Below are 17,557 nucleotides of genomic sequence, written 5' to 3'. Positions count from 1 at the left end.
CAATAATTTTTGTGTGGTATTGTAAATTTGGCTTATTTCCTCTATATGGGTAAAAATGTCAAACCGGTATAACTTTATTCGTCGTGATAAAATGTTACATTTTATAACGTCGTATCAAGTATCAATATATTGTTGATAAACGTTAAAAATTTCATTCAATTCGGTTCACTGGTTTCCGAGATATGACAATTCAAAAATTGGTTGTCTAAAAAATAGTGTTTTACCAGATCGATTCTAACTTTGTGAAATATTAACTAATCAAGCTTAAATTTGTACTGATGATGCATATATACCTAATAGGTTTATAGATTTAATAGATTTCGAACCGAAATAGGAAGGAGACGTTTCCAAAATGTAGGACCAGATATGTTCAACAATCTACCTGATGATGTAAAAAATGCAGGATCAATTCAAATATTCAAACGGAAGCTAAGAATTCATGTGAGAAACAATATTAATGACTACATAGTACGTTAGGGACTTGATTTTTTTTCTCTCCGTTGCAAATTTTAATTAAATAGCCTAAGAATTCTATGAAAGCTAGATAGTTTGGAAACCCTTTTAAAGAAATTATGTTTCAGTAGGGTTTTAAAATGTAAGCACCAGTTATAACACTATCTTGAAATAAAAATGAAAAAAAAATTTGAGAATTTTTTATGCACTCTATGAAAAAATACAGCATGTTGAACTTTTTTGTGAGAGAAAAAAAAGTTACCTATCCCAAATATTTTGGCCACCTCCTGTATGATGCACATAATGGAGCGTGGGATATCACAAAAGCTTTCATGACATATCTTGTGAAAGTCATGAAATATCAAGTAAACTTCCATTATATGTCATGTAAATCAGCATGGCTCTGAGTGTTTACATGACATACAAGCTTCCGGCGGAATTCTTGGAGAAATAGCAGCAAAAATTCTTACTAGAAACCACGCAAAAGTTCTTGAAGGAATCACAGCAAGAATTTTTTGGGGAATCCCATCTCGAATTTCTTAAGGGTTTCTAATGAATACAATTCTGACAGCAATTTTTGAAGCAATCCAAGCAGGATATCTACACTACAAATCTCATAATAAATCAAGACCAACATGGGAAAAAGGGCGGCACAACCATTGCATTCTCAACTTCTTCCACCCCGTATAGGCGTATTTCAATTTATTTGTGCAAACTTATCCCGTTATCAGATAGAGGGCAGGCTGCTCTATCTGTTGCTGGTCAGAGATTACATGAAAAATGGAACTTGTGCTCAGAAGGAAGGGATAAGCAAAAACTCGAAATGGTTGTTGCGCCTTTTCAAATGTTAGTCTATCTAGATCAATCTAAACAAGTATACCTAGAGGAATCCCAGAGATGCCGGAAAGAAGTAAATGGATTGACTTGTAATCATGGATGGAATCATGGATGAGTTAAGCACTGGGTTCATGCTTAACCCTAAAAGGGATACCTTCATGGCCTCAGTTTCGTCACCTCGCTGAGTGTGTTCCATCAAAGACGAGCTCTGAAAGGCGCCTGGGGTCCAATGAACTCCAGGTTTCCCTTTTAGGGTTAAACCACAATTGTATCGCAAACTTTTTACATGGATTGAATTGAAAATAATAAAATCTATCCTTTATCTACGGGAAAATAACGAAATATTGCCACTTTGAGGTTGTTACGAGCATTTTATTCGTTTTTTTCTGAAAGAACATTGTGTTCATAATGTTGCGGTATTTGTTCCTATTGTTCGGTATCCCATTAAAATCATATGGGATACCGCAACAATAGGAACACAGCAGCGAACACATTAGGGAATTTTTGTTTTTAAATAGGTTTTTGGGCAAATCTTAAGCAAACAAGTAGTGCAATCGCATAATTTAGGCACCATACATCTATTAAAAATACCTTTTGGTAACATTTCTGTCGAAGAAGTGCTCAATTGCCATTACCGCAACATTGGGTACTACCACAATGATGGGAACAATTACCCTATATCAAATATCTTCATGACTACTACACGATGTGCAAATGCAAAATAAACATTGGCTGTGGGGGATCTCAGTTAAAAATTGTAAGAGCTCTCATAAAATACTAAGCTGAAGAGCAGGCTGTGTCCCAGTTGGAACGTTACGCCAAGAAGAGAGAGAGCTGGAATCTTTTAGCAATTTAAAACAATATTGGTTCAAAACATTGGCGAGGGTTGGGTGCTAAAATTGCCTCAATGTGGTAGCTTGCAAAACAAGTTTGGCCGTTTTCAAAAGTTACACGAGTTTTGTTCATTGCGTAATTTTTCTATGGCGCCTAAACACACTAGCTGCATTAGTAATGATTATAAAATTGAAATTCTGAATGAAATACAAATTCATTTTTTTACTTCAAAAAAGGCTGACAAAATCGGGTCAAAAAGCTGACAAAATCGGGGGTAGACAAAATCAGGGGTAGACAAAATCGGGGGCTGACAAAATCGGGTCCCCACTGTATAGCACAAATTTACATGATATATCATGTAAACCATCATAATACTAAATATACATGACTATCATGATGTTTACATGACGTGTAATCCTCATTATTTTTATCTGTGATGACCAACCTCCCTCTCTCTTAATCCGGCCCTGGCCAAGTCAGTACATAATGACAGAAAGACTAAGATTTTACTTTTAAAACTAAGACTTCTAAGAAAATTTGAGGTTATGTCGAACCTAAAACAAATTTTTGCCTCAACCAGGAATCGAACCCCAGAATGGTGACACTTAACAGCCCTGCGCATACCGACTACGCCAGGGAAAGCCCCGACGCATTTCGCTGTGTATCTTTTCGTTTGGGAGCCGGCCGGCGTCAGCCTAAAAATAAGTAAAAAACCGTGTCGTCGCCGGTGTCTGTCTACCGCACCAAACGGCTGAACGATAGACGGCAACGACAGTAGCAGCGTGGTCAGACACTACAGCAGCGCAGCTTGTTGACCTGCCACCAGTCTCGTGTACATCACGCAAACTTGTTGACTATACGGTTGTTGCTGCACTTCTCCGTGACCATCGTCGTCGTCAGGTTGAACTAGTACCTAAATGATTACGGTCACGATATGGTGATTATTTCCGATTGACAGGAAACTATTTCGAGAATCGCTGTTCAGTGGCGCTAAGTCATAGAGCTAACAAGTGAAAGAAACATGTGCCGTGCCTCGTCGAGCCTGCAGTCGTGTGGCTCCCTTCTCATCTCTGCTGACTGTGCGGGAATGTGTAGTGGCTTAGCTGAGGGTCAATGTCGGGGAATGTCCACATCAGAGAGGAATTAATTTGATTAGATAACACCGATTATGGAAGCCGGACCTGAAAAGTTTATTGGAATTGATTACACTGTGCGCACACTAAAAGATTTTTTTTGAATAGACCTGTGCGCCGTTGTATTTCATGGCGCTTGCAGTGCTAACCATTAAGCAAAATATCCGGCGGCGGCAAGAGATGGCTGTCTATTGCCGATATTTTTGTGCCATGACGGCACAGAAGTCTATCAAGAATCGTTGACGCTACGCGTAGGCCTAAGTCGCAATTTATATCAGTTGCACAAGCGCGGCCCTTCAAGAGCCCTCCCCGATTCGTTTAAATTTCAATAAACCACATTTCTAGGTATGTTTATACTGGCATATATGTTTGTTATGTGAGTAGTTGTTATGAGTGTGCACAGTAAGTTGTAAGGCGTGTGCGCATCGGAATAGCGCAAACAGAGGAACAAATGCTATTTTTAGCACGACAGTTAGTTGAATGAGCAAAATGTGCTGAATGGGAAGGAAAACTGTTGTTGACTTCGTTGTGTTTCCTCATTATTAACCGCAGCTGGGAAGGGGTTGTCCATAAATTATAGAATGTTGCATGAAGAAGAAGAGAGTTTTTCAAACTTCTGTGACTCACACTTAGTTGAGCACAATTGGGTTTTTAAATTAAGAAAAATAAATCGATTTTTTGATTTTAAACGAAAGAGCACCTTTTTCTGAGCACCTCTGATTTTTTTCAGATTTTTAGAACTTCATTTTGGTACCTAAAATCAATTTTAAAGAGATTTTTTGAAATCACCTTTTGACAGCTGGGCAACTGCTTGACAGCTCCACCCAGTACAAAATGCGACAAGGGGTGATTCGACAAATCGCTCCCATACAAACTTCAAATTGATTTTTAAATAGGTTCCCGGGCACCAAAATTCATGAAAATTTGGATTTCGGCTCAGTTTCGCATGCAGATTCAGAATATGGAATTATCTCAACACCGCTAAAGAAGCCAATTGTACTTTTTTATACCTTGAAGGTTTAGGTGCTTCGCGTAGACGTAACGGGTGTCCACTAAATAACGAGAATGCTTCCAAAGTGCTCTTAAAAATATATGATCTTCAAAAACGGCAATCTGAATCTATCTATCATAAAGGTTTAACACTGTACTTTCATGGAAAAATAAAAAAATTTAGAAAATTGAACGTAGTAATTTGTACAGCATATTTGTGTAGTGATGTTGGAGCAACTGCTTTGTACGACTTTTATAATTTAACTTTCACGCATTTTCTGCATCTGTGAAATAGTTAGTCGAAATAATTGACTTCCAAGCTACCTTTAGCATCTACACACTCAAACAACAATAGGAAAAAAAAAATTGGGGATACCGTCGTTGGGGGTGAGAATGGGTCAAAAAAGGATACTCAAAGATTGTTTGTTAAATAACAAATGCAATTGAAGTCGGAATAACTTTTTATTTGGTATGTATACTTTCCTATGTGGTAATGATAGTTTAGCAAGAAAGTATCATGTTATATGAATTACTTACTAAACTACAAATGATTGAAAATTGACCCAATCTCACCCCTTACATAGTTAGAAAAAATCACCGACTTCGGTAATGTTTTACCGAAATCTCAACCGTTAAGTTTGTTTTACAGGAAAAATTCGGTAAAGGTAGCAACTTCTACCGAAGTTCGTTAGAGTTTGACAGATAAACGATAACATTTTACCGAAATTTGTTATTTTTTTACAGAATTTCTTTAAAAATCCATTACCGAACGCTCAGCGGTTGAGATTTCGGTAAAAATTACCGAACGCGATTAGCTGTGTAGAGGGGGTGAGAATGGGTCAAAATATTCTAAATAGCCTATCCAAGAATATAAGTTAATTTTATTGATCATTTCTAGTAAACCTACCTAAAACACAATGTTATTATGATGAATAAAAACTTAGGTAATTTTAAAAGATGATTAATCCACCTATAAGGGCTAATACAACCGAAAAAATGGTTGAAATTTGATAAAATAACGTTTGTAAGCTGTATCACCATTTCTAGCCATCATAATCATCCTCATTTAGTGTTTCAACCTCCATGAGAGGAGGGGGATTACAATGAGGGAGGGGCGCATTGAAAGAATGATTGTAAAAAAAAAACATGATAATTTTAGTATACAGCATAAAAAATGTTTAACCCTCCGCTATGAACTCTTATGTACATGATCAGTTTCACGATATTTTCTTGAAGTTCCAAAAATGAGTGGAGAAGAAGAACGCTATTTAGTCTATTTTATGAGCTTACGATATTGCAGTACACTTAAGATTAGCTGATGATAAGAGGAGCTGTCCAAACGAATGGGTGTATTGTTATAAATGATTTTGGGCACTATACGTATTAACACACTCGTTTGATACTTCTCGACATATTTTCGATAGAAAGCGTGCTTTTTTTTTAAATACGGTAAACATGGCACCATTCTAACGACAAATGGGGACTGGATAACAAGTTGATTTTTTAGTTGAGGTTATGTGCACTTGATAACTTGCTTGACCCAATCTCGCCCCCATTCTTAATATTTAGACATAGGGTCGAAAATATTGAATTTTTAAATAAAAAGAGCAATGACAGCCCGCTTTTTTTATTGCATTAACCAGGTAATACCTACAGCTAACCACTTATAAGAAAATTTATGGTTAGGTACTTCTGTTAAACATTACGAAGGAGAAATTTTTTCAGAGTGATTTACTAGTAGTTTCATCATATAAGTTTAGCCACAAATTTAACAAAGAACGGTTATTGCTAAACATCTTATTCTGCATCATGGCGTGTAAAAACATCTCCTCCTTGGAATAAAATAAAGTTTTCAATATAAATTAGCGATATTTGATGAGCTATTTCAAATTTCATGTTTCTCCGTTTTGACCCAATCTCACCCCCCAGACCCATTGTCACCCCCATCGATGGTACTGACTGGTTTTACTACTTTGATGGCAGCCTTTTCTCGTAAATGACGTTTATTGAAATTTCCAAAAAATGCCATTTTTCTGTATCATAAAAACGTGTCAATGTAATTTGTGCACTGCGGTTCATTGTTGACCTTTTTGTGTGCTATTTTATTTTATAACAAACCATTTACATGTTGTCCAACGTGTAAATGTGATTTGATGTGAATATTTGATATTTTACACGGCATTCTATTGATTTATCCAGCCCATGACGCAAAAGTACGTTTAATGATGTGAAATGATTTCATGCTTATTGATTTAGCTAGTTTACATCTATTTCCATCAGGATCTGTTTCTAGGGATGCCAGGTTGTAGAGTTCATTCAAAACTGGACAGATTTTAGGTTTTCTTTTAACTTTTTTACGGTTTTTTTTAGCAATCGGTAGAGCCGTCCAATGCGCTTAACTAGTGCTTCCTGTTTCAATGTCGTTTTCTACAGAACAGAATAAGTTGAAACAAAATAAAAAATACGCTGACTTTGTGGATAGATAGATGATTGTTTTGCATAAAAAAACTTTTCTCTATGGGCGCTTGTAATATTTTAATCAGTTGCTAAAACCATTCTCGTTATTTAATGGACACCCGTTAGAGTAATCTGTATCGTGAGCTCCAATCAGTTCATTTTTCTTCAAAATAGTCTTCAGCTGACCACACCGTCTTCCGCCGTCTGCCACCGTTCTACGTTGCTGCTAGAAGCGCATAAGTAAATCGATGTCATGCAAGTACTTCACCACCGATCTCTTCCTTCGCGTTCAATCCTCTCACACTCCTAGTGCGTCCTCCTAGTCACCCATGTGCGATATCGTCGTACGTCGTACATAACTGCGTCTCATGCAGCGCGCTGAACGCAGTTGGACTACTGACTGAAGGACCATCGCGCTCGCGCCGGCACTGCTAGAAGTTGCGTACTGGGCGCGGTGGTGCTCTCTTCAGACGATACTTTCCTCCTCATCACACCCTATCCACCACCAAGGAGCAAGAGGGGAAGGAACCCCGCATAGTTCGAATCGCCAGCCGTACACACTTTTCGTAAGCAAAAATGTGTCGCGTTTACCGATCTAGCATGTAAATACAGTAGCAACCGAAGAAGTGTGGAAGCATGAGTTCAAAGAATTTATAATCTTGTTGCTCAGCTTGAGGTCGATCGAACACCTTTGCTGTGTAGGTCTTCTTACCTTTGGTGTCTGGTCATCGAAACCGATACCGATCTGAAATAGCGAAGCTTATCATATCTATCTAGTTGAAGTATTGGTTATGGTAAGAATAGCTTAGATTGATTATCATTAACAACAACAATAAATCTTCACAACATTATCTATCTATCTACATATAATATATGTAGGAATTCCAATCTCATTTATATGTATCTATATATATAAGACCAATCTAGAGTGCCGTGCTGCAATGACTTTAGCAATTGTCAAACCATCCCAACTTGGCAAGACAAAGTTTGCCGGGACAGCTAGTACAAAATAGTTCAAATTTTAATATTGGTAATTCAGTTTTTGTAACTTTCAGCATAAATGAAATGGGGAACCCGCGTGTTATGCCTCAAGCATGCATGCTTGTCAAAAACGCAACAGATGCTGATCTCGACTTTGAAATATATTCCAGAGATGCATATGCTAGCACAGTCTGCTGCTCTAGGGGTATTGAGGTTATCGAATTTTCCGAATCTATGGTTTTCAATATAGAACCTAACTCGAAATGTTTCTTCTTCTTCTGGATGGGCATATCATGTCAGTCCCGGTCCCAACATTTCTGGGGTCCTAGTGAAATCTCCCTTCATGAATAAAAATGTGAAACAAGAAAAAGGAAATTTACTGTCTACTGCACGCTCAGAAAACCGTTCTGATAAACGTGAACAAACAAACGCAATTATGAGAACAAGCAAATATACACCGTGAACTGGAACTAGTTCCAGCTGTCATTATGGGCGTTCTAGAAAACGTGAAATCTAGGTCACGGTGTACATTTGTTATTGTTGTTATCGTTGCTATGCATAGTTCCCGTTTATTCCCGTTGCCGTGATTGGGAGTGCACGTATATCGGATCGGATTTGTTTGCGTATGCTGGCAAGATGTGTGATATGTTGTGGTTCTTATTGGAAACACTGCAGATATTAATCCAGCTGTTTATGAAATTTAGAGTTTCCTTCAAATCTTGTTTATATTGAATTTCATTTGATTGACCCGAATCCTAGAAATCCTGAAGAAACTGTGAAGAATGAAGAGTCAAAATTTTTCTACTTATTATTTTTGTTTTTTTTTCTGGGGAAAATTTTTGAATTTTTTTTACGGAATACGTAGAAGAATTGCAGGAATACTTTTGTTTAGTTTTGCCAAAAACCATCGAAGACATTTTTACACATAGTTCTTAGAAGAATCGCAGGAATATCTATTTGATTTTAAAAGATTTTTTGTTACATTTGATTAACTGTTTGGTTTTACTTAGCAAACTTACGACCCATTCAAATCAAACCCAAGAACTGTTGAAACTTTAGAGGAACTCCATAATGGTGAGCGAATTTGTTAAAGGTTTAATCCGAACTTCTTTAGAAAATGGTTGACTTCTTGAGACATTTTATCCCTGCATTTATTCCGAGATTTCCACCATAGATTATCTAGAAATTTCATAATACACTCTGTTAAAAATGAATTCAGAAATATGAATTAATAATGCAAATGGCTCTAGGTCGACTTGAAGATCATTTGGCAACATATAAATACTGTAATCTCTTCTTGGATTCTTAGAATGCCCGAAAATTGTATCGCAGTTTCTCTATGATCATGTTAGTGAAGCAAGTCAAAAAGTATAATGAGAGTACGGGCACCGACTTTTGTCAATTTTAGGAAATTAGGTATCAATAAATAAACTGGAATTCTAGAAAAACTAACAATATGAAAAATAAAAGCTTTGAATTTATATATTGGGGGGAAAATGCAAGTTCCGGGCGAAAATATTTTCAATAAACCTTTCAGATTTAGATCGCAAAAGCCAAAATAACTCATTAAGGCCAACACTGATTAACATAGAAGATATATTATTTTTATCCTTTTACACCATAAGAATTGTTTAAATGACGCTTGGTTCCGATCCATAACCAAGAGTCCTAAGTACATCGGAGCTAAATTGTTTGACTGATTGATTGATTGATATTAGATGTGTATTTCGATTATTTTTTAATCATTTGTTAATCGATCAAGATCTTTTGGTAGTTATCAAAAAATGCAATATTCCTGAATATATCTGTAAACTAAGTCCAACGAGTAGTCTACAGTACTAGCCAGGACTCTGGCTTCCAGGGGAAGAGGGCAACTTAAGGCGGTAGATGGTGTTCGCTTACCAATAGAAAGTACGGTCTCGAAGTCATCCCTAACGGGCGTACCGCGAAGGTAAGGAAGAGAGAGAATGAGTTTTTAGTGGGTCGATCTTCACATAACCCGAGGAACCACCTCTTGGGTATCTGATCAGCAGATTTTTTCGTTCTATAAAATAAAAAACAAAAGAATATGTAAGCTATTTTTAAGAATTCCGTACAGAATACTGGGAGGTGCCTGGCATTTCTGGTCACTGGTGCTATTTTGGAAAACAATCCACTAGATACCAAATCCGCAATATTTTATTTTATTATTTTTTTTATTTTTCTTCGTCTTGGATGAATGGATCCATCTCACAGGCATATACTCTCTCTCTCTCTCTCTCTCTCTCTTCTTGGCGTAACGTCCTCACTGGGACAAAGCCTGCTTCTCAGCTTAGTGTTCAATGAGCACTTCCACAGTTTTTAACTGAGAGCTTCCTCTGCCAATGACCATTTTGCATGTGTATATCGTGTGGCAGGCACGAAGATACTCTATGCCCAAGGAAGTCAAGGAAATTTCCTTTACGAAAAGATCCTGGACCGACCGGGAATCGAACCCGTCACCCTCAGCATGGTCATGCTGAATACCCGTGCGTTTACCGCCTCGGCTATATGGGCCCACCACAGGCATATACCTAATACTTAATTCCACGTTCAAAAACACTCTTTGACACATTAAAATCAAAATTACTGCCAACAGAAACAACTGAACAAAGGACATTTTCCACCGTGCATCGTTGTAGACGGCCTAATTGCGAGTAGTTCACATTCTCGTCACTGAATGATTGCGAGTTCCGTCGAATGAATTTTAATACCGCAAATCCTTTTGCTGTTGTCATACTGATATGCTCGGCAAAGCTTAATTTGCGGTCTATGATCACACCAAGATGTAATAATAAAAAGGCACAATAACACGAAATAAATATGTTGAATGCGAATAATATAACGATAATTTTAATGAGTGTAAGAAGGGTTCTGTTCACCATAGGTAGATTAATCAGGTTTTTACAAACATGTTTGCAAACTTTTTTCTTCTTCAATGAATCTCTGGATTTTGCCAGAAGTGTCAAATAAATAACAAAATAAAAATGAATTTCTTTCTGTCTACTAACCCTTATAGACTACTCTACCGTTGCACTCAAATATTCCACGGGTACTGGTATCGTGAAAATAGTATTACTTGATAGAAACGAAAGTAAGAAGAATAAGGAGAAGAAAAATCAGAGAATGAATAGTAAAAAAGATAAGACTATCAAAAATGTTCCTCTATGAATAATAGAATTTTTAAGATTTTTCTGTTCAAAAATCGAAAAAAGTTCTGGAAGTTTCCTCCTAAAAATCAATATAATATTCAAGAGCTTTTTATGTTGAATTTGAAAAAAATTCTTGAACTTTTCTTGAATTTAAAAGAAGAGAAGTAGAAGAAGAAAACAGACAATTTTCGAGGGCTTTTCGAATCATAAAAAATTGGAACTTTTCTGGTTTAAAACGAACAAGATAAGGAGCAAAATTGATTGATTGATTTGTCTTTATTCAAGAGACTTTCAGCCCTTGGCTGGTTCTTCTCTTTCAGAAGTAAGATGAAGAAATGGAAGATTCTAGAATATTGTAGAGCATTGTTCAAAGACAATAGAAGAAAAATTATCAAAAATGTTCAAATTATATCTCATAAATTATAAATCAGTTTCCTTATTTCAAATTGTAAGAAATTTTCGGAACATTCCAATTAGTTGGAAAATAATGAGAATAAAAAATAGAACAAATACAACAAAAGATTCTAAGAAATTTTATAGAAGAGTCCACGTAGGAATAAAAATACCATTGACAAACTGTTCCCGAATTTTTAATGAAAAATGGAATACTTAAGAGCATTCTGTAAAGATTACCGAGAAGTTTCTAGAACCTTTCTGAAAAAAGTCAAGGAAAGTTCTGGGATTTTTCTTAGACACTTTACGGAGTAATGAAAAAGCATTCTGATAAAAGTGGTGATGATGATGATGATGATGGTGATGATGATTGTGTACCCACCATCAGCGTAAGGATTTCCTAGGGCTGCAAAGCTCCTCCTTCCGTATAAAATGGTAGATGAGCTGAAACATTACATGCGATTTTAAACCTATTTTAAAACAAATATAGCAATTCTCAGTATTCTAAAAGCAATCTATTTTTCAGCAAACGTGATTAGCCACGTCGGATCAGCTAGTTCAGAGGGTTCCTAACCTAGGGTTCAGAGGGTTTCAACCTTTTTGAGGTGGCGACCCCCTTTAAAAATTGTCAAACATTTGGGGTCCACAGATTTTTTTTAGAAAAAAAAATGAATTAAATAAACGTAATCGAGTTATTTGGGTACATTCGCGTAGCCAGAAATTTGCCGTGGAAGGGATTTTCGACAATCGATGATACTTTTTTTTATTTTACACTCACATTTCGTAAACAATGGATGCCATTCACATTCAATTTGAGTCGTAGCTTTGAAATTGCGGCGAAAAATTTTCTTATGTAAGCGTTTTATACTAAAAATTTGTTCCTCAAATTGGGGGTTTCGTAGTGGTTAACCCTAAAAAATGGAAAGGGAGTTTAAAGAGTGTTTCGCTAAATTCCTGTTAATTCTGATATATTCATAAAGACAGTTTGACAAACTGCAACAGATTTCATGATTTTTTTTTAGTATGATGAATTTCTCCAAAGATGGAGTATTCTAACCAACACTGCCATAATTTTTTTCAGAAAAAAAATCCGCCTTTCGAATATAAAACCACATTTTCTCATGAAGTCAGAAAAAACTCCCCTTATTTAATATTTTTTTGTAAAAATATACCTTACCTCACTAAACATACTCTAAAAACATATCGGTTAAAAACTTCTTAATAGGTTTCTAGATTTCCGAGTTCCAAAATGTTTTTAATATCCAGAAATGTGGAGCGGACCTGGTGTGATGGTTAGAACACTTGACTATCACGCCGAGGACCTGGGATCGAATCCCACTCCCGACAAACTCACAAAATGTGGGTTCTTCCTTCGGAAGGGAAGTTAAGCGTGGGTCCCGAGATGAACTAGCCTTGGGCTAAAAATCTCGTTAATACAGATAAAAAAAATCCAGAAATACTTACAAATTTTTTTTTCCATCCATGTACCAATTTTGAAATTCTGTATAATTATGTAGATTTCACAGATGTTTTGAACAGTATTTTTTCACTCCTGTAGAAAAAACAATACTAGAATATTAGGGAATGTAATCTTCTTGAATGAGTCAATATATTTAATCAAAATACAATTAAAAATTCACATTTTTTGGTGACATCGCGGCCCCCGGGACTGGCTTCACGACCAAGCAAACACCCCCCCCCCCTCCAGGGGGCCGCGGAGTACCGGTTGGGAACCAGTGAGCTAGTTCATTAAGAAAATCTTTCAAGATCTGAACCATATTCTTCTAAAGAAATTTGTACCGAAATTCTTCAAAATATTCCGTTCGAATTCCTTGATATACAACGATTCTATGAACAACTAAACTCAGAGTTCCAGAAATTATTCTAAATCCCGATAGAAAATCATAGAAAATCCATCAAAATATCTTCAACAATTTCCGGAAAAAAATATCAGAAATATTCAGCTAGAACTTTTTTTCTGTCCAGTTTTCAGAAAATTGAAACGAAAAATGTATTTTGAAGTATTGGAGAAAGTTCAAAAATTGATAAGTGGTTGGACAGTTGAAAAGACAGCAGCAGTCTTTCTAAAAGGATCACACCATATGAGGTACTACATCTCTCCAGTAGAAAGTTATTTTCAATTCAAATTAAAAAGTACGTTTTTTTCTAAAATGTTAAGAATTCTACTATTTTCTAAATGGTATTATACCCGATAAGATTGTTAGAACGAAACAAAATTAATTAGTTTCTTGGGCAGCTTGGTGAGCTCGTTCCATGTTTTCCATGTTTCGATGTTCCGATTTATTTCCGTGAGGCCTAGATGCTGTTCGTTTCAAGTAATTACCTATTTTTTGAAATAATTACTGCTGCATGACTACTATGACTGTGAAGAAAATTTCTGAAAATTTTCCTTGTGAGGGTACATGGATTATTGGATGAATTTTCTTCATTGCCCATTGTTTAAGTTAAACCTGGCTATTTTTCTGTGGAAGCCTGTAGAATATTCCCCAAATCGTATATCACGCAGTGCAATTATCCCGCGGAAAGCTGTAGAGAGAAAAAGCAGACCCGCGCGGTTGTATACTTTCTTGTGCCGGCAGCGGCGGTCGGTCGGTGCTGAGATCGTAATCGAACTGTACACCCCTTCAAGTTAAAGAGCTTCCTATGGATGATGGAGCGCTTCTTATTCCCTATCCCTACTGAGTTGCCTCAGTTACTATTTGGCGTTCGCTGCCGACGGTTGTATTCTACTTGCGCTCTTCCAAACAGAAGTTTAAATTTACGTGCGTCGTTCGGTCGTTTGTTCTGTTCAGAACCTGAGGGAGAAGCACACTAGGTATACCTACTTAGCTGTCTGTAGTTCTACATATGGGTGGAGCTATGAGGAATGAATTCCTCTACATGGCAAACAAATTGAGATCCAGCTCGTCGCGGGTTGGTGCCGGGTGCATTTCTGCATGATGGAAATTGCGTCGCATCGAATTGCAGCCGAATCGAGTGCAGTTCTGACTGAACTTCGTCGTCAGAAGAGTGTTGTTTTTTTTATTTGCACGAGTAGGTGCAGCCAGCAAAAACACGGTTTACTGAAGTGTGCACGTTGCATTTTTGACCGCTGCTGACTGTGACGACGGCGGCGATGGGATGAGCACAATTGGCACATTGGAATTTTTCACTAAACGTGTGAAGATAGGTATACGGGCAAGACTCTAGAAAGAAGAAATATATGACTGGAGAAAAGTTCTTCAAAATAAGTCTTGAAAAAAATACTACAGAGTGACCATCTACAAACTAGCTTTTCTGAGGAAATTTTGAACTGTACTCAAAAAAGAATATAGAGCCAGTATATCAATGGTTTGTTTTAAATCTTTTTAATGATGAGCTTGCAAGTTATGCCGAAGCAATACGTTTATGTCTCAGTTCGGTACTTGAGGCACATATAGCAAACCACGTGTTTAGAGTGATCCCTTTGGGAAACGTAAAGAATTGTAAGGGCACAACTTCGAAAAATCGGCCAGAACATATCCAAGCCATCCCGGACAAGGCAGTCACCGTTCCCGGCTCGGTATAGCCCCGAATGGACTTTGTACTGCCAAATTCGTCATAAATTGATTTATTTTCGTGTACCAGAATTGTCGGTTTCGCTCTCAACTGTGTTTCACGAGGGGAATTTCGGTTTTCGTGTGAGTGTATCGGTCTCCTAATCATCACAGTGTACGCACATAGAAAGTGTGTGATTTTTTTTCGGCGGCGATCGAGTGTTTGCGCCAGTCAGTAGTGAAGCACGTGTTATCAAGCGATTACAACAGCGGAATCTTGTAATGCTCGTGAAGGCCGGGAGGGAAGTTTTATTGATTTCGCACAGTGAGTTCGGGTTCACAGAGAAAGGGCTGGCTAAAAATAGATTGCGTCGAATGCTGGTCTTAATCAATATAGTGAATTTTTTTCTTGATGATTGCTGAATGGAGTTTGTGGATCGCAGAACATGTTTTTCTTCTAGTAGGGGAAAAACAAAATTTAAAAATAACTGAGGTGTACGACCTTGAGAATAGGTTTGGGTGCGTTTTTTTGTTAAGCAAATGTATCAGTTTTAAGATCCAGTTAGTGTGATGCTCCGGTAATAGTGAAATATTGTGTGAAGGGTGAAATCAAACGTAGTCAATTGAATCAGACTTTCTCCCGGTAGTCCAACATAAATTCCTCCGGGGAGTCATGAAATTCTTCGCAGCATATCTTGAAAATTCTCTAGGGATTCCACTAGATATTTCTCTCTGGTATTCTTTGAGGAATTTCCGCAAGAATCTATTTAGGAATTTCATTAAGAATTTATCCCACGATTACATAGGCAAATGATCTATAATTGCAATGATATTTCAATAGGAATTAATTGTGAGATTCCACTGGGACATCCATCAGGAAATCATCCAAAGTTTTTTCTCGGGATTTCATCACAATTTCATCAGGAATTCCTTCCGGAATTTCACCAGGAATCCCTCTCAAGATTTCACCAGGAATTTTTTCCAGGATTTTACCTTAAATTCCGCTCTAAATTCTATCAGGAGTTTCACCTGAGAATTTATCAGGAATTCTTCACACTTAACTTTTTTCGTCGAATCTCGGCAATTTTTCTTGCTTTTTACCGAGATTGGCACCGCCGAGCGTTCAGCAAACCTGTTTTTCAACGAGATCTCAGCAATCGTGTTGTTTGTTTGCTGAGGTTCAGGAAATGTTTTGCCGAAATTCAGCTAGCAAACATAATTTTTTACCGAGATTCAGTATACATATTTGCTGAGCCACGGCGGTGCCGGCGTTTGCCGAGCTCAACTTAGTGTGTTCCTTAGAATTTATCAAAAATATCTCCAAGGAATGCACTAATGATTTCTCACGGAATTCCACCAGCAATTCCTCTAGGGTTCCCATCAGGAGTTACTCTTAAGATGCAACCAACAATTTCTTAAGATTTTTTTCCTGGGGTTCCATTGATTGAACTAAGATTTCTTTCCTGGGATTTGACAGAAACTTTCTTACGGAGTAATTCTTCTCCGGAATTAAGATTTTTTTTTAAGATTCTACCAGAAATTTCTACCAGAATTCCATCGAAAATTTCTCCAGGAGTACCGCTAGGAATTCTTAAAGTAGCTCTACAAATAATTGCTCTCAGTACTCTACAAGGTATTTCTTTAGAAATGTCATTGGAAAATCTTCCCAGAATTCCACCAGTAATTCTTCCCAATGTATTACCAGGAATTTTTCCCAGGGTTCCACTAGGACTTCCACCATTGGCTCCACCACGATTTTCCTAGGACTCCACCAGGAATTCCTTTCGAAACTCAACCGGGAAACTCTTCATTGATTCCACCAAGAGCTCATCTCGGGATTTCGCCATTAATTTTTCCCGGGATTCCACCAGTATCTCCTACCGGAGTTCTACCAGGAATATCTTCCGGAACTTCTCTCTATAAGGATTTTTTTTTCATAGATTTCACCATACAGTTTTTCCCGTAGGAAAAATCCACAGGAATCCAACAGGAAATCCCTCCTCTCACCAGGAATCTCTTGTAGAATTCCACCAAAAACTCATTCACCGATTTGACTAGGAATTCTTCCATGAATTTTACCAGGAATCCCTCCGAGAATTTGTGGTGCAGGGATTCCACTTCGAACCCCTCATAGGATTTCAGTAGTAATTCCTCCATATATTCCACTAGGAACTCCTCCAGAGTTTGCGCTGGAAATTTCGTCAGGAATTTCGAATGAGATTTCATTAGAAAACCGCTCCCAGAATTCCATCATAAATTCATCCGAAGAAGTCACTAGGAATAGGGGTTCCAAAAGAATTCGTCTAAGAATTCCTCTTAGAACTCCTACAGCGATTCAACTTGGAAGTCCTGCAGGGATTCTTATAGTAATTTCCTCCAAGAGTTTATCCAAGAGTTCCACTAGGAATTCCATCAGAGATTCTACTAAGAATTCCTTCAGGGATTCCATTAGGAATTTCACTAGGAATTCCTCCAGAGATTAAACTGGAAATTTTTCCAGGAATTCGTCTAGAAGGCCCAACAGAGCTTTCTCCAGGATTTTGACCAGAAATTCGACCAATAATTCCACCACAAATTCCTCCATTGATTTCACTACTAATTCCTCCAAGAAATCCTCGAGCGATACCACTTGGAACTCTTGCAAGGATTTCGCTTGGAACTTGTCCAGGGATTCCAGTAGTATCAGGAATTGATACACAGATTTCACTAAGAATTTCATTAGGGATTCCACTATGAATTCCGCCAGGAAAATGTCTCTGGGATTGCACTAGCA

General features: G+C 37.4%; 1 protein-coding gene across 3 annotated transcripts in view; it reads left to right on the top strand.

The window, feature by feature from the left end:
• The window catches only part of LOC109410517 (uncharacterized), a 108,969-nt gene that overhangs the window by 31,396 nt on the left and 60,016 nt on the right, over positions 1-17,557 (top strand). For 2 of the 3 annotated variants that reach the window (XM_029869764.2, XM_062853590.1), the window contains exon 1: positions 13,931-14,084. The exons of the other annotated variant lie outside the window; for it this stretch is intronic. The gene's annotated coding sequence lies outside the window, so the exon portion shown is untranslated. Of the gene's footprint in view, positions 1-13,930; positions 14,085-17,557 lie in introns of those variants that run through there. 3 annotated transcript variants of the gene reach the window in all.

The sequence above is a fragment of the Aedes albopictus genome, chromosome 2 (assembly GCF_035046485.1).
Source record: "Aedes albopictus strain Foshan chromosome 2, AalbF5, whole genome shotgun sequence".
NCBI classification, from domain to species: domain Eukaryota; kingdom Metazoa; phylum Arthropoda; class Insecta; order Diptera; family Culicidae; genus Aedes; species Aedes albopictus.
This window is presented reverse-complemented; position numbering and strand designations above follow the sequence as displayed.